Source organism: Dasypus novemcinctus, chromosome 12 (genome assembly GCF_030445035.2).
Source record: "Dasypus novemcinctus isolate mDasNov1 chromosome 12, mDasNov1.1.hap2, whole genome shotgun sequence".
In the NCBI taxonomy this organism is placed as follows: Eukaryota; Metazoa; Chordata; class Mammalia; order Cingulata; family Dasypodidae; genus Dasypus; species Dasypus novemcinctus.
In genome coordinates, this window is record NC_080684.1 from 50239423 (window position 1) to 50265862 (window position 26440).

The window sequence follows — 26440 nt, forward strand, 5'->3', positions numbered from 1 at the left end:
CTATTAAGTGGAAGCTCCTTGATTTGACTGACTACCTTCACATGACTTCAGGCCATCATTGTAAAGCCACGAACTTGATGGCCTCTGAAATCATAAAAGCTTTATTTCCAGTTTCAGTGGAAGTGATTTGCCCCGGGCTTGTGACTCTGTTTACTCAGAATTGCCTTAAAGCTGAGGTTGTTACTTGCTCACGTGGTTGTTAGGGCTGGGCTGCCCTAACCAGTATGTGGTGGAAGACTTCCCAAAAAGTCCAGGTAATGCAGGAAGTGGCAGATGACTCACTGTTAGTCGTCCTTCTTCTGAATCATGCTCCACCAAACTCCTCAAGATAGGGCTAAGAGCCAAAACATCTTGACCCCAGGGAAGTTCGGAAATAAGCCACATTTGGCTGTTCTCTCATCTCCAGTCTTCTCCGTGCTGTCTCCATGGCCCAGCCCCTCAGGCCACCAGCCCTGGTTCCTGCCATTCTTGTCCTACTCTATTCAGACTCCCCTGGTTCTTCAGGACCAGCTATTAATGTGATTAAACAAACTGCTACTCTCCATCAAGGCAGCTCTTCCTTGCCAAATAACATATATTCATTTCACTACAAATGTCTCAGTTTTTGCTCCGTATTCCAAGGATGCCAAATAGATTTCATCTAATGTGTTAATTCCAACTAATTGGTAGTGGGGCGTGGAATACTGTGCTGTAAATGATGCTGGGGCCGTCCTGGGCTAAGTGGTGAGGAGTGCTGTAACGGATAAGCGATGGCGCCCTGGGCATGGGCACGTCTGCCACATATTTGTCATCTGTGACCTAAGAGGAAGTGCTTTCAATGGTGAGAATCTCCAGACAGTCAGGAAGAAAGGAACTACCCTTAGCAGTCCCGTGTGGCTTATGTATTGTGTTATTCTGCAAATGATGTAATTCAAGAAACCTCCAGCTCTGTCATATCCAAGGTCAGTTTACGTTGGTAATGATAAACAGGCTTTAACTCATATATATTACCTAAGGCACTCTTTCATTTTTATTTTATTTTATTTCAAAAGTAAAGATTGGAGCTCTTTTGATCCCAGTTATAAACTGACTCATTATCTACTATCTCTTTTTCTCTGTTAAGTCCAACTGGACACATTATTCTTAATTCCCTGTTCTAAAAACAATGTTATCAAATGTCATGGCCTAGCTATCACATACCACTGGGCTGAAAATACTTCAAGAGTTGAAAAGCAAACTTGCTTTACTATGTATTCACAGAAGTATAAAATATTTGAGAAACAAATGAAATCTCATTGCTTGGAAACTTATAGTACAAAAGTGATCTATTTAGCAGAATCGATGTGCTTCCAAGCATGCACAAGAGGCACATTTTCATAAAAAGACTCACAACTTGCATTTGACTTCTCTATAACTTGCAAAGTTGCTGGTGGCACCACTGACAATGGCAGAGATGCTGCCACCATCCACAAAGTTCTTGTTGCCATCTCTGAGACTTTGGCAATTGCAATGAAAGAGGAGACTTTTAAAGACTGTCCCACTGGAGTTTGCCAAAGAGATCATTGCCAGTGGATCAAAATCATTGGCAGCTCCAGGAGATCCTTGCCTCCACTATCAGAGCTACCGCACAGTCAGCACAGCATCTGAGATGCTAACAGTGCAGCCAGAAGAGCTAAAGCGAGCCCCAAGAAAACTTGGAAAGTAGGAGAAATGTGTCTTCGATACTGGGCCTTTTTTTTGTCGTCTGAAAAAGAGTCTATGCTCTGTGTGGGTGGAGACCATGCCTTTCTTATTCATTGTTCTGTTCCCTATTATCTAGCACAGTGTTGGTACATAGCTGGTGCTCAAGGAACATCATTGAATGTGATGGGTGGCTGGCTGGCTGGATGGGATGGATATATAAATGAACTAATGTTGTTCCCTCAGGGGCATTATATTAATATATTGGCATGATATAAACAATAAACCTCCAGATGGCTGTGGTGAGAGGAAACATTTGATGGTTTGACACAGGAAGTAACTATCAAGTGAATAACTTTTTTAGTAACAGAAGTCTTTTTGATGTAACACTCAACCTGAAAGTGTTTTCTTCTTGTCAAGGTTATGGCAATATGACACATTGAAGAGAGAGGAAAGAAATTCCTGAGTATTAGCAGGCAGTTGTAGAAATCAGCACTGGATAATTTTCCTTGGGGAACAGATTCATATACTATACTGTTTATATCTGCACAAAAGCAAATAGGAATGTGAGGGACGAAACGGGGTCCCTGTTATGGGACGAGCGGGGTCCCTGTTGCGGGACGAGTGGGGTCCCGTTGTGGGACGAGCAGGGTCCCTGGCGTGGGGAAGAAAGCCTCGTACGGCCGCTGAGGCTTCCCTCGGGGGCTCCGAAGGCGTGGAGGGCGCACGACCCAGGAAGGAGTCGCGGAGACAGGCTGATGGCACAAGTCTGGTCTATTGTGGAAGGGGATGCAGATTTATAGGATTGGGGAGTGGTGTGGCAGGTTCTGATTGGCTAGGGCAAATGCTGTTTCCATATAAGGCAATGTTCTGGCATTGGGCTAGTGATTGGCCAGTAGAGTATGTGCCAACTCTTGATAGGCTGACACTGTTACTAAGCTGATAGGTGGTTGTAAACTGTTGCTGGGCAAACAGCGTACTAAGAGATTAGGTTTAAGGGAGGGGGGAGGGGAAGTGAGAGCTGGGCTAGGCGGGAGATAGGAAGGGGGAGGGTGGTGCCAGCCAGCCGTTAGCAGCAAAGGCCTAGTCAGGCGTGGTCACCTTGTCTAGGCCCAGTGGGCAGAGGCGGTGTCACCTCTTGCCGCACTGTTTGCCACTGAGGCAAGCCGGGTGCCCCTCCTCCCATAGGAATGGGAATAGCTAAAGCTATACAAATAGTCTCTACCTAAAATCTCAACATGGACTATTATTACACTCCATTGTCTATACCTGATATATCCATCCTGATAATAGAAAGTTAGTGTGCTAGGGTGGACTGGTAGGGAAGATGGGGTGGGACAGGGCATAAAACATTATGAAACAAAGATATTCGGCAAATGATTAGCACTAAGACACAGTTTCCTTCTTTCTCCATTATCTCTAGATACAGCTATTCCTGTACCTCAGTCAAAATGATTGAAGTATAGGACAGAAATAGTCTCTCTTATCTTTCTCTCTTTCTCTCTCTCATTAAAGTAGCTTTATTGAGTTATAATTAATATATAATTCATCCCCTATAAATGTACAGTTTGATGATTTTAGTAAATTTATGCAGTTGTGTAACCATTACCACAATCTATTTTCAGAACATTTCTATCCCCAAAAACTTCTCTGGTGCCTGTTTGCAGTTAACCCAGCTCCCACCCTCAATCCCAGACAGTTACTTTTCTGTTTACTATATATGTAGATTTACCTTTTCTAGAAATTTCATAGAAATGGGATCATGGAAGATACAGTCTTTTGTGTCTGTCTCTTTCACTTAGCATAATGTTTGGGGTTCGCCTACATTGTTGCATAACTCATATTTTTAATTGCTGAAGGCTATTCTATTGTATAACACCATGTTTTGTTTTCACCAGGCATTAGGCATTTGGATTGTGTTCAATTTTTAGCTATTATACATAATAGCTAAATAAACATTTTCATACAAGACTTTGTGTGAACATGTTTCCCTTTAATTAATTTTTTATTTTTAAAGAATCTTTAGATTACAAAAATATGCTACATTAAAAATATATATATATAAGGGATTTCCATATGCCCCACTCTCTTCCCCCACACACACACTTTCCCACATTAATATCCTTCATTAGTGTGGTACATTTGTTACAATTGATGAACCCCTATTGAAGCATTGCTACTAAACATAGACTACGGTTTACGTTGCAGCTTACACTCTGTCCCACACAATTTTGTAAGTTATGACAAAATATACAATGGCCTGTATCCATCACTGCAATGTCATGCAGAACAAATTCAATGTTCTGAAAATGCCCCCATATTACACATATTCTTCCCTCTTCCATCTCTCAGAACCTCTGATGGCCACTGCCTTTACATCAATAATAAGAGTTCTTCCACTGTTAGAATAATAATAAGTCTATAGTAGAATAATAATAAGACTACTTTAGTCCATTGTTCATTCCCCAATCTTGAGGATTTGGGGATGGTGATGCCCACTCTGCTTCAAATTGAGAGGGGGCTTAGATCCCATGGGGCAGACAGTTGGGCCTATCTTGCTTGTAGTTGCAGACACTCTCTGTTCCTTGGGATGGGCGTTGTCCATTGTCATCTCCTTATTAGTTGTCCTGGGTAAGTCCAATGAACTAGAGAATAGGTAGTGCAACTCTGCTGAAATTCAGGGCTCAACCAGCACATGAACATATGTTATTTCTCTTGTGTAGATACCTAGGGGTAGAAATTCTGGGTCATATAGAAAATATATGTTTAACTTTTTAAGATATTGCCAAACTATGTGCCAAAATGGCTGCACCACTTTACATTTCCACCAGCAATGTATGAGAGTTTCAATTTCTTCATATCTCCAACATGGCATTGTCAGTCATTTGAATCAGAGCCATGCTATTGAGTGTGTAGTGGTATCTCATGATTTATTTTTTAATTTTAAACTTTGTATTTTTAAATGCTTTCATACTAAGAGGAAAGTTATAAAAAAAATACAAACCCCATATAAGAACTCCAACATACCCCCTTCCAGCCATACATACAGATCCACCCAGTTGAACACCTGCCACATCCGCTGCTCCAATCCACCCAACAATGTATCAGTCCATCTATCTGCCTAACCATCTACCTATTTTTATGTCTTACCAATATCTTTTCTGAACCTGAGTGTACATTGTATACATCATGCTCCTTGAACACAATATTGTCATGTACATTTCCTAAGAACAAGGATATTCACTTATGTATCCACCTTAAGTATAATTATCAAGTTCAAGAAATTTGACATTGATATAAAGCTTACAGTCTATATTCCAATCTTTTCATATGCCCCAATGACATACTTCTGAGTCTTCTCTCCTTCCTTGTTAGATCTCATCCAGGATCATGTATTGCCTTTAATAGTCATTGCCTCTTTTGTAGCTGGTTGTTTCTCTTTTTTTTCCCCTTTTATTGTGGGAACATATATACAGCATGAACTTTCCCATCTAACCATTCAGTGGGATTACTGACATCCACTATGTTGCATTACCCTTACCCCCTTCCATTAATAAAATTTTCCCATCTCCCCAAATAGAAACTCCATACCCATTTTGCATTAACTCCTCATTTCCCTTGGCCCCCACCCCTAGTAACCTGTATTCTAATTTCTATCTGTATGACTTGCTTACATATTCTCCATGATTTTCTTTGCAATTACCATGAGGCTTAAATTTAATATTCTAGACCTAGAACAAACTCAATTGTTTTGATATCAATTTAACCTCAATAGCATACACAAACTATGTTCCAATACCTCTCCAACCCCCCCCTTTAATGTTCTTTTCACAAATTACATATTTATGGAAATATTTGAGTCTAAAACTATCATTATATTGTTTGCATTTGCCTTTTAGACCCTGTAGGAAGTAAAAGTTAGAGTTACAAACCAAAAATGCAATATATACTGGCATTTATATTTACCCCTGTCATTATCCTTAAAAGATCTCCCCATTTATTCATGTGACTTCAGTCTATTGTCTATTGTCCTTTCCTTTCAACCTGCAGAACTCATTTAGCATCTCTTGAAGGGCGAGTCTAGGGGTGATAAAGGTTTTGTTTATCCAACAATGTCTTAATCTCTGTCTCATTTTTGAAAGGCAGTTTTGCCAGATACAGAATTCTTGGTTGGCAGTTTTTTGCTGCCAGCACTTTAAAATATTTCTTCCCATTGCCTTCTTGCCTCCATGATTTCCTTTACGAAATCAGCACTTAATCTTGAGGTTCCCTTATGTGACACACTGCTTCTCTCTTGTAGCTTTCAGAATTTACTCCTTATTTTGACATTCCACAGTTTGATTATAACATGGTATGGTGAAAGTCTATTTGGGTTTATCCTGTTTGGAGTTCATTGAGTGTCTTGGATGTGTGTATTCACACCTTTCATTAAATTTGGGAAGTTTATAGCCATTATTTCTTTGAATAGTCTCTCTGCCCCTTTCTTTCTTCTCCTTCTGGACAATTACAATGCATATATTGGTATGCTTGATGGTGTTCCAAAGGTTCCTTAATCTCTGTTCAATATTCTTCACACTTTCTTCTCTCTGCTCCTCAAGCTGGATGATTTCAATTTTCTTGTCTTCAAGTTCATTGATCCTTTCTTCTGCCACTTCAGTCTGCTGTTGAACCCCTCTAGGGATTTTTTATTCCTGTTGCTATAGTCTTCAAGTCTGTTTATTCCCTTTTCATAATTTCCATCTCTCTACTGCTATTCTCTGCGTTCATTTATTGATTTCCTGATTCCTGTTTGTTATTCACCCTTGTTATCCTTTAGCTCTTTGATCATATTTAGAAACATTTTTTTAAAAGACTTTGTCAGGTATGTCGCAGGTCTGGTCCTCCTCATTGATGGCTCTAGGGCTTTGTTTTCTCCTTTGCCTGGGATATCACTTCCTGTTTCTTTGTATACTTTGTAATCTTTTGTTGAAACCTGGACTTTTTTTTCCCCAGTATTCAGGACTTTTAATTTGTCCCAAAGTCACTGAAGCAAAAATCATGATAAAACATTCTGCTTTCCTTTAGAACCCCCAATGCAAAAAAAAGAAACCTGGACATCTTGATATTTTAACGATGTTTTGTTGCTGGAATTGAGATCTTGAGGCTTCTATACCTTAACTTATAACCATCTAGTGCTATGATAGAGAGTTCCTTGATGACCAAGAGCCAACCAAAAAAAAGAATAAGAAGGAAGAGAAGGAGGAGGCGGAAGAAAAAAAGAAAACATTTCTCCCAATTTTCACAGCTTGACCTGTGCAAGTGTGCTTTTTCAGGGCTTATCCATACAATGAGAGTAAAGAATAGCTCTAGGGAAATGGACTTGGCCCAGTGGTTAGGGCTTCCGTCTACCACATGGGAGGTCCGTGGTTCAAACCCCGGGGCTCCTTGACCCGTATGGAGCTGGCCCATGCGCAGTGCTGATGCGCGCAAGGAGTGCCGTGCCACGCAGGGGTGTCCCCGCATAGGGGAGCCCCACGCGCAAGGAGTGCGCCCCGTAAGGAGAGCCCCCCAGCACAAAAGAAAGTGCAGCCTGCCCAGGAATGGCGCGGCCCACACTTCCCGTGCTGCTGACGACAACAGAAGCGGACAAAGAAACAAGACGCAGCAAATAGACACAGAGAACAGACAACTGAGGGGGGGATTAAATAAATAAATAAATAAATCTTTAAAAAAAAAAAAAGAATAGCTCTAGGCCAAAGCCTCCCTGATCCTTTCTGTGCATGCTTCTTGTCTTGGAATTCCCCTGCTTACACAGTTCTGAATATCACCTCTTCCCTAGAAAAAGATTTCCTTGTGGACCCAGACACTGCACTGTACTTCCCACTGTCAACAATCCTTTACCCCAGGCAGCATGACTTGACTACTCTCCTACATCATGCAAGGCAAGTTCTGGGACAGTGAGTCCCTCAGGCCACCACCAGACAGATTGGGCCATATGTTCATGCTCCCAGCATGTGCACGAAGGTTACTCTTCTCCCTCTGAAACTTGGACCAGGGATCCACACTGGGAACATGGGTCAGTTTGTGTCAAACAGGGGAGGGGGAGGGGAGATGCCAGACAGGGTGCCATGAAATCCTACTGCTTTTAAGTAGCCTTTTTCTTGTTTTGGCACTCACCCTGATTTTGCAATCCCCTAACTGTTTTCTGGAGCTCTGAGAAAAACAATTCTTTCCACTCTTGTCAGTTGTTCAAAAGTTTCTGTGTGGGGATGGAGCAGTGAAGCATCTCACTTTGCCATCTTGATCAGGTTGGGGCCACTCATGACTTTAATGTGCATTTCCCAAACTAAAGATGTTGAGCATCTTTTCATATGCTTACTAGCCATTCATGTAGTTGTTGGTAAAGTGTCTTTCAAATCTTCTGCCCATTTTTTAATTATGTAGTTTCAGCTTCTTATTATTGACTTTAAGTGTTCTTTTTTCTGGATACCAGTCCTTCAAACTACAGATATGTAATTTTCAGTATTTCTCCTAGGCTGTGGTTTGGCTTTCCATTCTCTTAATGGTGCCCTTTGGAGAGAAAATTTTTAAATTTAGATCAAGTCCAATTTATCATATTTTTCTTTTATGAATTTGCTTTTAGTGTTAAATCATCTATTTTCCTTTTTTTGTTTGTTTTTTCTTAAATTTTTATAGCCAAAATATTTTTATAATTTATACATATATGTCTAAGTTAACTACATAGGTATTTCATAACAAAGTGATCATCCAATTGCTCTCCTCTATCTTTTTCATAAACATACATATTAAAAGAGCCCCAGGGGAGGACCATTTGTGTGGGGTGTCAGTGATGGGGGATACAAGGGAGGAGGTTCACCTGGGCATACATATAAGGCATATAAATGTGTTCAGATATTCATGGGACATTGTCATGGTGGATGGAGGTTCACACAATAACTGAAAGAAGATTGACTTCCCCTCCTGGGGAGCTCTGCCACATTCTCTAATGGAATAGCAAAAGCTCCCCAAGTACAGAGGCAATGGCTAGTGAAGGAGGATGGCCCACTGATGGACCCTTGATATTGATGATTATGCTAATGAACCTTTACTCTTGAAATTGAAACTTAGCCTAGTATTAAAGGATGCCTAAGTGTTATCTCCTGAGAGCCTTCTTGATGCTAAAGTGTAGCTTCTCTCTAAGCCAAACTCAGCATATAAATGCAATAACATGCTTAGTGGCAATGCTCCAAATGTGTTCATCAATTGTAACAAATGTATTACACTAATGAAGGATGTTGTTAATTTGGGTAAATGTGGGTGATGTGGGGAGTGGGACATATGAGAATCCCCTTTTTATGTAACATTTATGTAATCTAAATATCTTTTTTAAAAAATAAAAAAATTTTTAAAAAGAGCCCCAGTGTGTATTTTAAGTTAGATGGACCCACTTGACAATTCAGTAAATATCATTATTCCCCAAAGGCCAGATAATAATGCGTATTCATCTTGAGGGACTACTGTCCACCAGGTACCATTTTATGCTCTTTGCAGGTATTAACTCCTTTAACCCTTACACACTCATGTAGCGGGTACTATTATTATCACCACACTTGAGGTGAGCAGACACACAGAATACTCAAATAAGTCATCCCAGGAAGTGGCAGAAATAGGATTTGAGCTCAGCAATCTAGCCCCAAAGCCTGCCCTCAACTACTCCCAAAGTAAGATCTGTTTCTGCACAGTATGTGGTAGGCATCTAATATAGTTTCACCCCAACCTCCCCTTCTCTGAAAACTGGCTGATGTGCCCACAGGGAGGGTTCTGTTTCTGTTGTGCAAACTTCCCACCGGACCTCTCCCTTCTGCTCCCCACATGCAGCCTTTGCTGATTAAGACAACTTTGAAAATAACCTAAGCTGAGTATATCATATTCTCACTCTTACTTGAGGCTTCAAAAAAATTGGGATTGGGAACCAAGTCAAGTCACTGGAGAGCTGTAGACTGCAATCCCTATGAACTGCTGCTGTAGTCCCAGGACTTTCCTTGGCTCCTCTCTTACTGAGGCCTGGCTGTTCAATAATTCTATGATTCCATAAGATGCCTCTGCATGTTTCTAGTAAATGCCATTAGTTTAGCTAGCTCAGGTTGGTATCTGTTACTTGTAACCAAAAAAATGTCACTACTACACGCAGCCCATGGCTGAAGCTCACTGTCTGTTCCTGGGGTCCACAGGCTTCCCCATTCTATTCGCGTTTCAGGACCCCTATCCAAACGTGCTGCCTTCACTGAGCCCTCACTCACTGAGCACAGGAGACACTTGCTTTTCAAGTATCTCTTGCCTAGAACAGGCTTTCTAGGCCTGCCAAGGAGACAACTAGCTTATCTGATAAACTAATCTGTGCTAATGGAACAATCTCTTCTCCCCTTCTTACTCTAGAAAGTATGTGTACTATTACAGAGCATTTCTGAAGACAATGATACTTTTGTTTCCTAAACCAAGAATGGCTTTAATCATGGCCATTTCATGTCAGATAAGAGAGGAAAAGGAATGTTTCTGGGCAATATTTCTGGGTAACAGGAGTATTCTGTACCCCCTCCTACTCATTGTCTCTAAGCAATAGCTTCTTTCCCTGTGCAGAGAGCAGGCTGGCATGGAAAGAGCTACCATGAAATTCCACTGAGTGATAACAGTACTTCCAGTGGGTGATTTAAGAACCTGCAGCGGCTCCAAAATGTCACTAGTTCCAGTGACAGTAACAAGTGCAAGTTCTAATTTGGTTTGGGAGAGCATGGGTTTTGAAGCCAAAGCAACCTAGATTCAACCCCAGCTCAGCTTTTACACAGACAAGTCATATACCTGTTCAGAACCTGTTTCCTTGTCTTTAAAATGCATTGATTGGAGGATTCATTTGTAAAAAACCTGGCATATGCCCTACCTATACTAGTCAGATTTACCTTTTCAAAAAACAGTCAACTCCATAGTTCTTTCCAATGTTTCTCACACACACAAAGATTTAAAAAAGGGATCATGCTTCTGAGGGTAAAATGGAGACATTTCACAGTTATTGTTCTGTAATGATTCAGGTCATCAGATACTCAGTGTCTACTTTCTGAAGAGTTAAGAGTTAGTTTAGAGGAAATTTTCCTGTAGTTATTCTGTGGTTTATATCTATTGGGATATACAGAAAATACTACCAAACAGTTGAAAAGCTATCTGACACTTCAGAATATTTTAAAAAGCAACATTATTTTCCTTGCTACTTACTTCCTAACAGTTAAGGGAAAGTAGCTGGCAATTTCATTTCCCTAATACAAAGGAATGCTTTTATAATTATTTCAGTACCTTGTACATGCACCCCCTGGAAATGGATAATTAAGAAATCTAAATCTGGAATGAATTTCTAAAGACCCATGAGGAAATCTATCAACGAAACCTTTAAAGTGAGGCTAGATGTAAATAAATGATAATAAAATCATAGTGGCTAATCTTCATTGAGTGCTTACTATATACAAGGCACTTTGCTAATGATCTTAAATAGATTGTTTTATTTAATTCTGACAAGCCTGTCATGTAGATGTTATTATCCCCATTTGATAGATAAAGAAATTCCCAAATTAAGATATGTAAGTAGCCCAGGTTCTCAGAGCTTATAAGCTACGGAATCTATATTTGAACCCAGGGTTTCTGCCCCACAGTCCAACCTTTTAACCAATGTAAATACATTTCTTCTTTTTGTGTTGGTCTTGTTTTTCATTTGTTTGTTTTGTGTGTGTGTGTGTGTATGTGTGTACATCTCCATTTATGAAGCAATTCTGAACCTATAAACATTAAGAGGATTCTTGTGTCATTGTAAGCTAGTAGCATGGGGAGCACATAAAGGAGGCTAGAGGGGCTCATGGCTTAGATAAAGGTAGATATCATGGGATAAATTCTTAATTGGGGGAAAACAAAATATAGATATCCAGGCAGACTGGTGAGCAGACAGATTTTTTCAGGAAAAATAAATTCTAAACATAATTTCCCTCCCTTGGCTATCTAGGCCTTCTGACATGCTTTATTGGACCTTAAGGATATGACAAGCCACTGAAGAATTTAGATAGGGACAGTCAGAAGGGGAAAAGGATCCTAGTGAAAAAAAGAGTTGTGGTTCTGAGGTCTATTGTGAAGCAGGAAGGAAATGTATAAGCATATTAGGGATGTTAAAGTCAGTCTTAAAAAAGGCAAAAGGATATAATTTTTTGAAAAAAAAAAAAAAGAAAGAAATGGAGAGGATCAGCTAGAACAGGGCACTGAGAGATAAATGCCCTCTAGAAAGCTGCTCCTGCCACTGTTAAATTACCAACTTTTATCAGAATCCTACTGATTAATTATTGTCTTGAGTATATTCATCTTAAAGCAAAAGGACTGGATGAAGAGGGACAACCATAAAACTCCTAGAAGAAAATGTAGGAAAATATCTTCAAGGTATTGTGTTAGGTGGTAGTTTCTTAAACCTTACAACCAAAACACAAGCAACAACAACCAAAAAATGAGATAAATGGGACCTCCTCAAAATTAAACACTTTTGCACCTCAAAGGACTTAGTCAAAAGGGTGAAAAAGCAGCCAACTCAATGGGAGAAAATATGTGGCGATCACATATCCAATAAGGGTTTAATAACCATGATATATAAAGAGATACAACAACTCAACCATAAAAAGACAAATAACCCCATTAAAAAATGGGCAAAAGACTTGAAAAGACACTTGCCCAAAGAAGAAATACAAGGGGGGGGGAGGGGGAGGAAACACATGAAAAAATGTTCAACATCACTAGCAGTTTGGGAAATGTAAATCCAAATTACAGTGAGATATCATTTCACACTCATTAGAAAGGCCACTATTAAAAAGTCAGAAAACTAAATGTTGGTGAGGATTTGGAGAGATAGGAGCACTTATTCACTGTTGGTGGGAATGTAAAATGGTACAGCCAGTGTGGAGGACAGTTTGGCAGTTCCTAAGAATGATGAATATAGATTTGCCATGTGACCTGACAATACCATTACTGGGTATGTACCCAGAGGAACTGAGAGCAGAGACACAAACAGACATCTGCACACTGATGTTCATAGCGCCATTATTCATGATTGCCAAAAGATGGAAACCACCCAGGTGTCCATCAACTGATGAATGGATAAACAAATTGTGGTGTATACACACAATGGAATATTATGCAGCTGTAAGAAGAATTGAAGTCGTGAAGCATATGACAACATGGATGAACCTAGAGGACATTATGTTGAGTGAAGCAAGCCAGACACAAAAGAACTAATACTGTATGGTTGCACTATTATGAACTAAATATATTGTGAGCATACATGGAATTAATAACTAGAATATAGGTCTCCAGAAAATAGAATGAGGGTAGAGAATGGAAAGCTGAGGGTTAATCTGTGCAGAATTGGAAAAAAGATTATTTGAAAATCTTTGGAAATGAATAGAAAAGGTGAGAGTCCATCATGGTGTTTGTGAATACAGAGCTATTATATGGGTATGACAGTGGTTGAAAGGGGAAGTCTAAGGACAAGTATATTACTAGAAGGAAAGCTAAAAAAGTAGCATGGGACTATGTAACATAGTAAAATGTCATTTGAAGTATGAGCATGGGTAATATTGCATATATAAAACTGTTTTTACAAAATATGAATACAACTAGAGAAACAGAAACAGAATAGCAGCTATGTATTGCAGGAGAAGCATAGAGAGATTGAGAGGTGATGAGTTTGTTTATTATATATTATTGGAATAATGATAATGCACTGCTAATGATTGAAGTGATGAATGCACAACTATGTGATTATACAAAATACCATTGATTATATACTTTTGGATGGACTTATGCTTCATTAATATGTATCAATAAAATTGATTTGTTAAAAAAAAAAAAGGACTAGATGCAGTTTACTCCTCCCACAGATAGGACTCATACTTTTCTTTTCTTCTCTTTTCTTTTCTTTTCGTTTTTCTTTTCTTTTCTTTTTTAAATCTGGGTAAAGCATATACCAGAACTGTCCTTGGTAGATTTTTTTTTCCTACTTACCATGCTTTGTTTTCTTCATTACTGTAACAGCCCTGCCAGATAGAAACACCAAAAGCTCCCTGGACAGAGAACTGTGCTTTAATCCTGCCCTCCTTTAGAATCACTTTGAAGCCTGAGATTTCTTACTTAGCCTCCCTTAACCTGATTCTTAATCTGAAAATGGGGATAAAAATACCCAACTCAAAAGACTTTTGAATGAATTAAATGGTAATTATATAAAGTTCTAGTACTTAACAACTGTACTCCATGTCTGCATTTTGGAATGAATGAAAAACAGTTTTAAATCCATCTTCCATATTTTCTTCAGATAATCTAAAGATGTGTGAATGTAAAGGAAGTCCTTACCTTCTTAGTCTTGTATTTATAAATAAAGATGTATAATATAAATGCATAAGAATGATTATGAAGGTAATGATCTAAAGTGGTACCATATTATACAGAAGCTGAAAGATAAGAAAGGGCACATCATAAAGTAAAAAAGATCACTCAACAAAGGGAGAAGGGACTTTTAGAGATTAAGAGAAATTTAAGAGACATAGCAACAAAATGTAATGTTTGGAACTTGTTTGGATTATGAATTGAACAAAACCAACAGTAAAATATCATCTCTGAGGAAATTTTAAACATGATTGTGTTAAGGAGTCATTTTTAATTTTGTTAGGTGTGATAACAGCATCATGGTTTTATATTTTTAAATGTTCTTATCTGTGGGAGATGCATACTGAATTATTTATAGGTGAAATAAAATGATGCCCAGGATTTTCTTTAAACTACTCCAACCAGGAAAAAAAGAAGGAAAGGACAAACGTAACAAGATTAGCAAACAGGATAAATGTTGAAACTAAGTAATGAGTACATGGGAGTTCATTGAACTGTTCTTTCTACGTATGTTTGAAAATCTCCACAATAAAAGGCTATAAAAAATCAAGGCTACAATTTAAGGGAGGTAGGAATTAAAAGGGAAAGTACATAAGCCGGTCAGAAAGTAGAAATGGAGAAACGTGGTCAGATTTGAGTTAACTGGGAGGTAGAATCAACAGGACTTGGTAAAGTATTTGATCTGTGGCATAAGGTAGAGGGAAGTGTCAAGTTTCTGCTTTAGAGAGCTGGCGTCATTTACTGATATGAAGATTCCTGGAGGAAGAGCAGTTTGGGGGAGATAACCAAGGGAAGCTTTCCAGGAGGCAACTGGCTTCATATATGTGGGCTCTGCAGAGAACTCTGGACTGCTCTATAGATCTATGAGTCTTTGGCATTTAAATTACATGTAAACCATGGGAATGATTAAAACCACCCAGAAGAAAAGGACCCTGAATCAGGTTCTGAAGGACTCCAACCCTTAAATGCCAGGAGAAAGAATCCAAAGAGACTAGAAGGAGTAGTCAGAGAGAAAACGGGAAAACCATGAGAATGTGGTGCTGAAAGCCAAGGAAACAGTGTCATAAATGCTGATTAACAATAATTGGAATAGTACTTTTAGCACTTATGTAATCAAGTCATATTTAAAGATATTTGAGCCGGAAGCGGAAGCAGACATGGCTCAACTGACAGAGCATCCACCTAACATATGGAGGGTCCAGAGTTTGATACCCAGGGCTTCCTGACCTGTGTGGTAAGCTGGCCCATGCGCAGTACTGCCATGAGCAAGGAGTGCCGTGCCACACAGGGACACCCCTACATAGGGGTGCCCCACACAAAAGGAGTGCACCCGCAAAGAGAGTCGCCCATGTGATAAAAGCGCAGCCTGCCCAGCTGCTCACAGAGAGCTGACGCAGCAAGATGACACAACAACAAAAAAAAGAGATGCAGTTTCCCAGTACTGCCTGACAATGCAAGCTCTCTGACACAGAGAGCAGATAATGGGGGGGAAGTAGAGAGAAATAAATAAAATAAATCTTTAAAAATAAAGATATTTATGCTATAAACCTTATAGCATGGTTTCATCACCTATTTTCAAGTTACAAACTACCAACATAAAGAAACTTTAGAACACAACCAATACTTAATTGAAGACTTGTCCTAAGCAAAGCAAAAAAGTTTAACAAACATTTCTTGAATTCTTACTATGTTTGCACAAAGTAGTATTATGCCAGGGGATATAGCAAGAACCAACGTTTACTGAGAATATGTTAGATTATGATAGTAACATTTATTGAGTGCTTCTTTTATGATAGATACTATTCTATTTTCTTTAACTCATTTAATCCTCACAGTAACCCCATAAAGTAGGTTATATTATTACATTCATTTCACAAATGAGGAAACTGAAACACCAAAAAGTAAATTCCCCAAGATGAAGGGAGTCTGTATTTCAACACTTAACAGTCTGACTCCAGAGCCAGTCCACTGCCTTACTCCTCTGTATTACTTCCATTTTTATAACTGACTCTTTATTTAAATCCTTTGAAAAGCCCTACATTATAAATATTGTTACATGCATTTTAAAGATAAGCCTAAAAAAAAGAGACTTGGAGAGGTAAAATAACTACCAGAGGTCACAAATCCACTAAGAGCCACATGGGGAATATAACTAAGATTAGCAAAACCCTCCAAACTACATTTTCTCATAAGTGATGCCAGGCTCTATGCTAGGTAAAAAGAAGCATCCTAATTCTCAGTGATCCCAGGAGGAAGATAAGACAAAAGCAATTTAAGTAAGGTAATGTATGGTAAATGCAAAGTGAGCGCTACAGACAATAAATATTACAGAAATTCAGAGAAGGGGGAAGTCAATGTGGACGGACCAGATCAGGGAAAATTCTATCGGGAAGGTAGGACTTTAGCTGAGTCTTGAAGAATGATTAAGATTTAGATAAATACAAAAGAGATAGGAGAAGTTTTTCTAGCTGAAAGGACAACATTAATAATGGAATAATTAGGGCAGCATGATACCAAAAGAAGACAGACAGCCTAGGATATAAATTTCCACTCTGCCCACATATTTAAATGTGGCCTCGGGCACTTAATCTTCCTAAGCCTAAGCTCTCTCATCTGTAAATGAATCATTAATTCCTCTCTTAGAATTTGTTAATTATTATTAAGTCATGTTATTCATACACAGGACTTGTGGATAATTGGGATCAGAAGCTAAGTACTATCCTAATGATAACATCTGTGGAAATGTGTAACTTTTGAGCATCTTTGGCATGATTATATTAGCCATTTCATTTGGGAAGGGCTCAGATATTGAGAAGTACTTATAAGTGGCTTATGAAATTTTTCTTAATTAAAATTTCCTTTGAAAATTTCACCAGAGGGAGTATTTCATGAAGTTGTTCCTTTTCAATGTTTTTTTTTTTGCTTTTAACAGTTATTTGTGTGATGGCTCAGGCAATGTCATTTTCATTTGTTTGGTTTTTCTCAGCTAGGGATCGAGAAAGGGGAGAATTTTAAGTATATTCAATTCCTTGCAACGTAGACATGACAGTGACATAATTACAGAACTGTAGATTTACTTAATGTGGTAGGCAGGTTTAGTAGTCAAGCCCACAACTGCTAGACTAGAGTACAGACAGAATTTGAAATACATCTTGAGACAAGCAGTTATTACGGATATTACACTGGGTAGAAAACAATCTGCTTCATTTTCCTTATATATAAGTATATGGTTTCCCAAAACCAGAAATCATAGAGGACACAAACTACCCTAGCAGAATATAAGGTGGTTTATATTCTGAGTTTTTCCCCATAATGGCAATGGCCTTATAGGCTTTTACCTATTCTCTTATGTGACTAAGTGCTAGAATTTATAAAATGACTGGCTCAAGTTTGGAACACAATCCACGACAAAAAACAAACCAAAAAAACCCCTAAGAAACAGAAAACAAAATTAAACCAAGTAGGGATTTAAGTCATGATTTTTCCTCTTTTGCATCCAACAAGCAGGCTTTTTATCTTTCTCAACTTCCAACCCCAGCCAGACAAGCTGTTACAAAGGTGCAGAACTGTATTTATGTATCACAGTGTGCACACACACACACACACATACACACACGGGGCGGGGGGGTGGGGGTGGGAATCCAGTAAGAAAAGTCCCTTAAAGTATTAAATTTCAATATTGTTCATCTTTAAATGAAATAATGCAATAATATTTAAGGTTAGTCATCATCAATAGCACTGATAACCATGCTCAATTGGAGGTTAAACAGCATGACTCTTGTTAATACTAATAACCATTAACCGTTAAAGAAACTTGAAAACTTGGATTTTTAAAAAAATCTAATTTTGAATTGGCAGTAAGGTCTCTAGTTAAATGGAATTTTAAGATGAAATTAATGAAGTAGAGATGGCATTTGAAGTAAAATTTTAAGGAAGAAAATGACATGAAAAATTAGAAATACTGTATCAAATTAGATACAGCAACAATTATGAGTGAACACACTAATTCACATCTTCTAAAAGAGAAAAAACTAACACTGAGTTTCTTCTAGTCCCAAGGGCTGAGATAGTGACAAATTTCCACACATTATCTCACAACATTTCTGTAAGGCAGAGCTTATTACTCCATCTTGTAGATGAGAAAACTGAAGCTCAACATGACTAAGAACTTTGCCCAAGATCATGCAGCTGCTAAGTGGTGGAACTGAGCTCTGCCTCTCATATGCTCCACTATCCCATGGTGCCTTAGGTATAGAACATTCAACAACTATATCTTGAATGCCTATTATGTGAAAAGAACCATGCCAGAGGCCAACAGGGACAACTATGAGTAACACACATCCTAATCTTATACATTTTATTCTCCAGTACAGGTAGGACCAGTTACATAATTTGCAGATTCCAGTGGGAGATGAAAACACAGGTCCTCGTGTTCAAAAATTATTATTTAAAGATGACGACAGAGCATTAAGCCAAGCATGGACCCTTGAAGCACAGGATTCTGTGCACTTGCACAAGTCACATGCCCATGAAACCATCTCTGAGAACATGGGTCAGTAAACTGTAACCCACTGGCTAAACCAAACCTGCAACCTATTTTTTTACTGCCATAAGCTAATGATTTTTACATTTTTAAATAAGTAACAAAAAAGAAAGAATAATATTTTGTGGCAAGGAAAACTATATACAATTCAAATTTCAATGCACATAAAGTTTTTTTGGAACACAGCCACGCTCATTTTTTTTTTTTTTTTACATATTGTCTACAGCTGATTTTGGACTACAGAGGCAGAGTTGAGCAATTGCATTAGACACCATATGGTCCACAAAGCCTAAAATATTTATTTTCTGGTCCTTTACAGAAAGAGTTTGCCAATCCCTGTTCTAGTAGGAAGGTAGAACACAGTGACAAAGGAAAGGAGCAATAAAGTGTTATGTGAATTCAGAAGAGAAGAGACCATATTAGTTTGGAAGTATCAAAAAAAATGCTCTTGGAGAAAGTAGATGGAACTTGAAGAGTGGGCAGGATATTTACAAAACAAGATGGAAAAAGAAGGGGCATTCCAAGATGAGGAAATCACATACACAGAGCAGAGAGGTGGGAAAAGCACAGTTTTGGGCAAGATGAAGGGTCCACTTTGTCTGTAAGCCAGTTTTACGTGAAAAGGAAGAGGGAGAAACAAGGATTTTAACTTTATTTTGGTAGAAAGGGGAACAATTGAAAGCTCTTTGCAGAAGTCAGTGACCTGTTCAATATGCTGTAAAATAATTCAGCTGGCAACAATGTGTAGAGTGGATTGCAGCAGAAACAGAGTAGAGGGCAGAAAGAAATTTAGGAAGGTCCTGCAAAGGTCCAGGAACTGAGAGGGGAATTATGGTTTTAGAAAGGGAAAGGAGGAAAAACTGCCAAAGGCTTTCTTGAATTACTATCTAACAGAAGTCCTATTTGACTGACAGTTGGAGAAGAAGCAGAGAGAGAACAGTTAGGCTTGAAGACTTGTTAGTTTAAATGATAGTGATATAACTAACAAAGGAAATGGACAAGAAATTGGTTTGGTGACAAGAATGATGAGATTAATTTGCATACATGACCAGTTCTAGTTTCCAGTGGATTATCCAGGCAAAGGTGTCAAGGTAATAGATAGGAACAAGAGGGTCAAACTCAAAAGTATATCAGAGACGCAGATGCTGGTATCTTCTGAGAGACAGTAGTTAAAAAATATACACGCAATGGAGTGGATGTGGTTCAATCAACCAGCAGATGCTACAACCAGCAGAAGCCACAACAAGCTGATGCTGCAACAAGCAAATGCTGCAACTGCCACAAAGAGCAGACAGTACAACCAGCAGACGGCACAACCACCACAACAAGTAGACACCGCAACAAGCAGATGCCACAACCAGCAGACAACACAACCAGCAGGGAGCAGAAGTGGCTCAAGCAGTTGGGCACTCACCTCTCACATGGAGGGTCCCATGTTTGGTTCCCAATGCCTCCTAAAGAAGACAAGCAAACAACAACCAGACTGATGAGGGAGCCATCTCGTGGGGAGTAGGGGAAGAAATAATTTTTTTAATTAAAAAAATAAATACATGTTCAATGACTTCCACTTTAATAGGAGGAAATAAATGTACTTTTAATTAAAATAAACTATTTTACACATTCTCCCTAATAGTAAATAATCTTAGCTTTCATCTTCTAAAACCAATTTTCTCTTAAAAAAAAAATCAGGAAAGCAGAAGTGGCTCAACAAGTTGGGTGCCTGTCTACCACATGGGAGGTCCCAGGTTTAGGTCCTGGTGTCTCCTAAAAAAAGAAGACAAGCACATGCCATCCCCACTGCAACAAGCTAGATGCCGCCTCCACCGCAATGAACAGATGCCACAGCCAGCAGACACTACAGCCTACAGGGAACAGATGTGGCTCAGGCCGTTAGGCACTTGCCTCTCATGTGGGAGGTCCTGGGTTTGGTTTCCAGTGCCTCCTGGAGAAGGCAAGCAAACAATGAGCAGACAGACAAGAGAACCATCTGGGGGAGAGGGGGATAAATAAAGAAAAATAAAGTAAATAAACCTTTAAAAACAAAATCAATAGCCCAAAAGTCAAGGAGAGTTCAAAAACAAACAAACAAACAAAAGCAAAACAAACACACATACACATTCAAAAGCCCACATTATCCACAGGTAATATTTGTTTCCATGAGTTCAGAGTTAACAAAAATTGAATTTATTAGTAATTCATTCATTCACTCATTCAGAATTTGTAATAATTCTAACACATTGCTCTGAAATTCGCCTTTTGAACTGAGGCAGGTTAGTATAGGGAAGGTCACTACTAAGAACAAAGTTGGAGGGAAATGGATGTGGCTCAATCAATTGGGCTCCTGTCTACAATATAAGAGGTCCAGGGTTTGAAGCCCAGGGCCTCCTGGTGAGGGCAAGCTGGCCTACACAGCAAGCTGGGCCACGTGGAGTGATGGCCCATGCAGGGAATGTCGCCCCGTGCAGGAGTGGCGCCCTGCGTGGGAAGGCCATCCCACACAAGAAAGCCACCCCGCGCAGGAGTGCTGGCTAACAGGGAGAGCTGGCGCAGCAAGATGACACAACAACAGATACAGAGGAGAGAAAATAAGAATGTAGGAGAACCGGGAGCTGAGGTGGCACAAGAGAGTAATCGCCTCCAGTTCCCAGAGCCGCCTAATGAGAATACAAGCAGACACAGAAAGAGCACACAACAAATGGACACACAAAGCATACAACAGTGGGGGGGAGGGGGGCAGAATAAATAAAAATAAATCTTAAAAAAAAAAAAAAAGAACAAAGCCAGAAAGACCCTGCCAAGACCTTGGCCATGAGGTCCCATTTGGAACTCTTTCTGGGAAGCCCTGGATAACTCCAAATAGGCCTCCCCATTGGTTCTGGATAAGTCCAAACAAAAGGCCTCTTCCTTGGTCGCCTGGGGATTGTAAGGCAACCAATCGAAAGAGCAAACAGCTAGGGCCCCTCCCCAACATTAGGAAATGGGAGGAGAAGAGGGTTTAAAAGGCCTAACTTGAGACCCCACTCGCCAGTCTCACTGTGTAGCACAAACCACACCCATGCCTCAGGTACGTACTTCTTCCTTTTCTTGTTTCTTAGTTTCTTAATAAACTCTTTACCCCCTTGCCCACCCTATGACATGTCCTTAAATTCCTGTGACAAAGCCAAAAACCTAGAAGCCCAGAACCCAGAGCATTCTGCTAGTAGAATTTGCATAAAAAGAGGTTTGTGAGGTTATTTTTTCCATTTCTTTCTTTCTTTCTTTCTTTTTAATTTAAGAGATCAAGAAATTACCAGATGGCTTCACTGGTGAATTTTATGAAACATTCAAGAAGAACTAGCACTAATCCTGCTCAAACTCTTCCAAAAAATTGATGAGATGGGAACACTTCCTAACTCATTCTATGCAACCAGCATCACCCTAAAATCAAAGCCAGATAAAGATATCACAAGAAAAGAGAACTGCAGACCAATATCCCTTACAAATATAGATGTGAAAATCCACCACACAAAAAAATAAACCAAGCCCACAGAGTATTAAAAGGGGACTATGGGGAGCGGATGTGGCTCAAGCAATTGAGAGCCTGCTTCCAACATAGGAGGTCCTGGTTTTAATCCCTGATGCCTCCTAAAAACAAAAGCAAACAAAAGAAAACAAATGAAATAACCAACTCAGGGAACCAATATGGCTCAGTGGTTGAGCACCAGCTTCCTACATAAGATGTCCCAGGTTTAATGCCTGGCCCTGATACCTGGAAAAAAAAAAAAAAAAGGATGAAGTGAGATTTATCCCAGGTATGTGAAGGTGATTCATTATAAAGAAATCAATGTAATATACCACATTAATAGAATGAAGGGGAAAAAAGACATGACCATCTCAATTGATGCAGAAAAAGCATTTAATAAAAGACAGCACCACTTCTGGATTAAAAAACACTTAGAAAACTGAAAGCTTCCCCTAAAACTAGGAATAAGGTAATGATGCCCCTCTCCCCATTGCTATTCAAGATTGTATTGGAAATTTTAGTTATAGCAATAGGCAAGGAAAAGAAATAAAACGCATCCAGACTGGAAAGAAGTAAAACTTTCCTTCATTTAGATGACACGATCCTATATAGAGAAAATCCCAAAGACAGTTACTAGAGCTAATAAACGAATTCAGCAAAGTAATGGGGTATCAGTTGAGCCACATCCGCTTCCTGTAATTTTTGACAAGAGTACTAAGTCCACTCAATGGAGAAAGAATAGTCTCTTCAATAAATGGGTTGAGAGAACTGGATATCCACATAGAAAAGATTAAAAGTGGACCCCCGGGGAAACGGACTTTGGCCCAGTGGTTAGGGCGTCCGTCTACCATATGGGAGGTCCGCGGTTCAAGCCCCGGGCCTCCTTGACCCGTGTGGAGCTGGCCCAAGTGCAGTGCTGATGCGTGCAAGGAGTGCTGTGCTACACAGGGGTGTCCCCTGCGTAGGGGAGCCCCATGCGCAAGGAGTGCACCCATAAGGAGAGCCGCCCAGCGCAAAGGAGGGAGCAGCCTGCCGAGGAATGCCGCCGCCCACACTTCCGTGCCGCTGACGACAACAGAAGCGGACAAAGAAACAAGACGCAGCAAATAGACACCAAGAACAGACAACCGGGGGAGGGGAGGGGAATTAAATAAATAAAAAATAAATCTTTAAAAAAAAAAATAGTAAGTGCTTAACAAATATTTAAAAAAAAAAAAGTGGACCCCCTACCTTATACCATATAAAAAAATCAACTCAAAATGGATCAACATCCTAAATTCAGAGCTAAAACTATAGAATTCTTAGGAGGAAAAAAAAGGGAATATCTTCAGGACCTTGTACTAGACAATGGAGTTTTAGACTTTACGTCAAAACCATGAACATCAAAAGGGAAAAACAGATAAATTGGACCTACTCAAAATTTAATGTGCTTCAAAGGACATTATTAAGAAAATGAAGGGAAGCGGACTTGGCCCAGCAGATAGGGCGTCCGTCTACCACATGGGAGGTCTGCGGTTCAAACCCCGGGCCTCCTTGACCCATGTGGAGCTGGCCCACACACAGTGCTGATGAGCGCAAGGAGTGCAGTGCCACGCAGGGGTGCCCCAGCGTAGGGGAGTCCCAAGCGCAAGAAGTGTGCCCCATAAGGAGAACCACCCAGCGCGAAAGAAAGTGCAGCCTGCCCGAGAATGGTGCCGCACGCACAGAGAGCTGACGCAGCAAGATGATGCAACAACAATAAAAAAAGAAACACAGATTCCTATGCCACTCACAACGGAAACAGACAAAAAGAAGGGCACATAGCAAAAGGACACAGAGAACAGACAACTGGGGAAGGGGAGAGAATAAATAAAATAAATCTTTAAAAAAAAAAAAAAGAAAATGAAAAGACAACCAGTGGAATGGGAGAAAATATTTGGAAACCATATGTCTAATAAGAGTTTAATATTTAATATATCCAGAATATATAAAGAACTCCTACAACTCAAAAATAAACAAACAGCACAGGTAGAAAATGGGCAAAAGACTTGAATGGATATTTTTCCAAAGGAGATACACAAATTGCCAATAAACACATGAAAGGGTGCCCAACATCATTAGCCATTAGGGAAATGAACATCAAAACTATAATGACACCTGTTTCCCACGTACGAGGTCACAGGTTCAATCCCCGGTACCTCCTAAAAACAAACAAACAAATAAATGGGGGGAAAAAAAGCAACTTTTATTGGAGAGCAGATGTAGCTCAGTGGGTGAGTGCCTACTTCCCATGTACAAAGTCCTGTGTTCACTCCCTGGCACCGCCTAAAAAATAATTTAAAAATACATTTTTAAAAACTACAATGAGATACCACCTCATACCCACTAGCACAACCATTATATTTAAAAATGGAAAATAAACATTGGCAATGATGTGGAGAACTAGGAACATTAGTGCATTGTTGCTGGCAATATAAAATGGTACAATCATTGTAGAAAACACTTTGGAGTTTCAGAAAGCTTAATATTGAATTACCATATGACCAGCAATCCCACTTCTAGGTATATACCCTAAAGAATAGAAAGCAGGAACTCAGATATTTGTACAATAATGTTCAGAGCCCCATTGTATCCAATAGCCGAAAGATGGAAGCAACCTAAATGTCCAATGACAGATGAATGGATAAAGAAAATGTGGTATATACATACAACAGAATATGATTCACCCGTAAAAAGGAATGAATACATGAGACAAGAATGAACCTTGAAGGCATCATGTTGAACGAAATAAGCCAGACATAAAAGGACAAATGTATAATCTCATTTATATAAAAAAACTAGAATATGCAAATTCATAGAGACAGATGGTAAACTACAGAGTACCAGGGAATGGGGGTTATTACTTAATATGTACAGTTTGGGGTAATGGAAAAGTTTTTTAATGGATGGTGGTGATGGTAGCACAACATTGTGAATGTAAACCACTCTATTGTAACTTGAAAATGGTTAAAATGGAAAATGCTATTTTGTATATATGTTACAATTTATGTATACTTAAGAGGAGTGAAATAAATCACACTTTTCATTAACCTTCCACAATTACAAAAGTTCTTGAAAATTTATTTCAAGAATAATTTGTACAGGGCCCAGTTAAACTATGAAGTAAATAAGGCTAGCCTTCAATGACTCCAGATCCCTACTTTTCCCTGCACTTTTTACTCTCCAGATCTCTCTGCCCATCAAAATAGGTTTCAAGAAAGGCTCTGGAAAGCAGATGTGGCTCAAGCTATTGTGCGTAGGACTCCCACCTTCAGAGGTCCAGGTTGGGTTCCAGGTGCCCTTTAAAGAAGATGAGCAAACAGACCAAGGAGCCATCTGGAGGGGGGGGACGGGGGATAAAAATTTTTTAATAAAATAAAAAATTTATAAAAATCCAAAGAGACCAACTAAGCACTGTGCCCTTAAAAAAAAAAAAGTCTCTAAGTTTCTTGTACTAAGGGTAGCTATACTTTAGCCTAACGTTGGTAAGTTCCCTTGTTAAGGGAATTTCCATCATAACCCCGCCTGTTTTGCAATTAGGCATTTTGGCACAGAGTACTATCGTGTGCCCTGAGATGACATCAAAAATCCACCTACTGGTAAATTTAAAGTCACTAAACTGCCCAAGTCATGCATTAAGTAAGCAATTTATTTTATTCATATAAATCCTGCTAATTTAGGCACAGAGTACAAACCTGTTGTCTGGGGATCATCGATTTGTTTACTGGCTTTGGCAGGGTAAACTTGAAAAGAGTTCACCTGAGTTAAGATACCAGTGGACGAAAGACTCGCCAGATCAAGAGAAAAGCCACCTCTAGGATGAAAAGACTGTCCTGGCCTAGGCTTCTTCTGAGCTCTAGGTGTGTAAACTGTGCGCTCTGCTGCATTCTTCAGCACAAAGGAATACCGAACATCAACACTTTGGTGGCGTCAGTAACTGAATTACAGCTTGCATTAAAAGTCATCTATTGGGCCGCGTTGGTCATAGGAGGTTCTGGAGGGTTTCTAACCCGTTCACGTTCCTCTAAGCTGCTAGTGTCGGGAAGTACCCGCTCTTGGGTGTGGCCGATACCCGATTCCGCCCACCAACGAGTCAGCCCACGCGTGGCCAAAGCGGCGGGGGAAGACGAGACGGAAACGCTAAACGGGAAACGACCGGCAGGGGCGCGCCTCACGCGTGCGGCCTGCGACCCGCCGGGAGGGCCAAAGCTGAAGCTACAGAGGACCCCCGCGCACAGCAGCCCTTCCTCCCCGCGGCGGCCCCGCCCCCTGGCTTCCCTCGC

At 39.7% G+C, this 26440-nt stretch overlaps 1 long non-coding RNA gene across 1 annotated transcript; it reads right to left on the reverse strand.

Moving 5' to 3' along the window:
• Positions 1-4319: 4319 nt before the first annotated feature.
• LOC111760751 (uncharacterized) lies at positions 4320-26412 on the reverse strand. The gene is made up of 3 exons (XR_002794356.3): positions 25853-26412; positions 20052-20091; positions 4320-4386 (listed from the first exon to the last, which is right to left on the reverse strand). It is a non-coding gene; the product is annotated as an uncharacterized lncRNA (long non-coding RNA).
• Between the last annotated feature and the right edge of the window lie 28 nt (positions 26413-26440).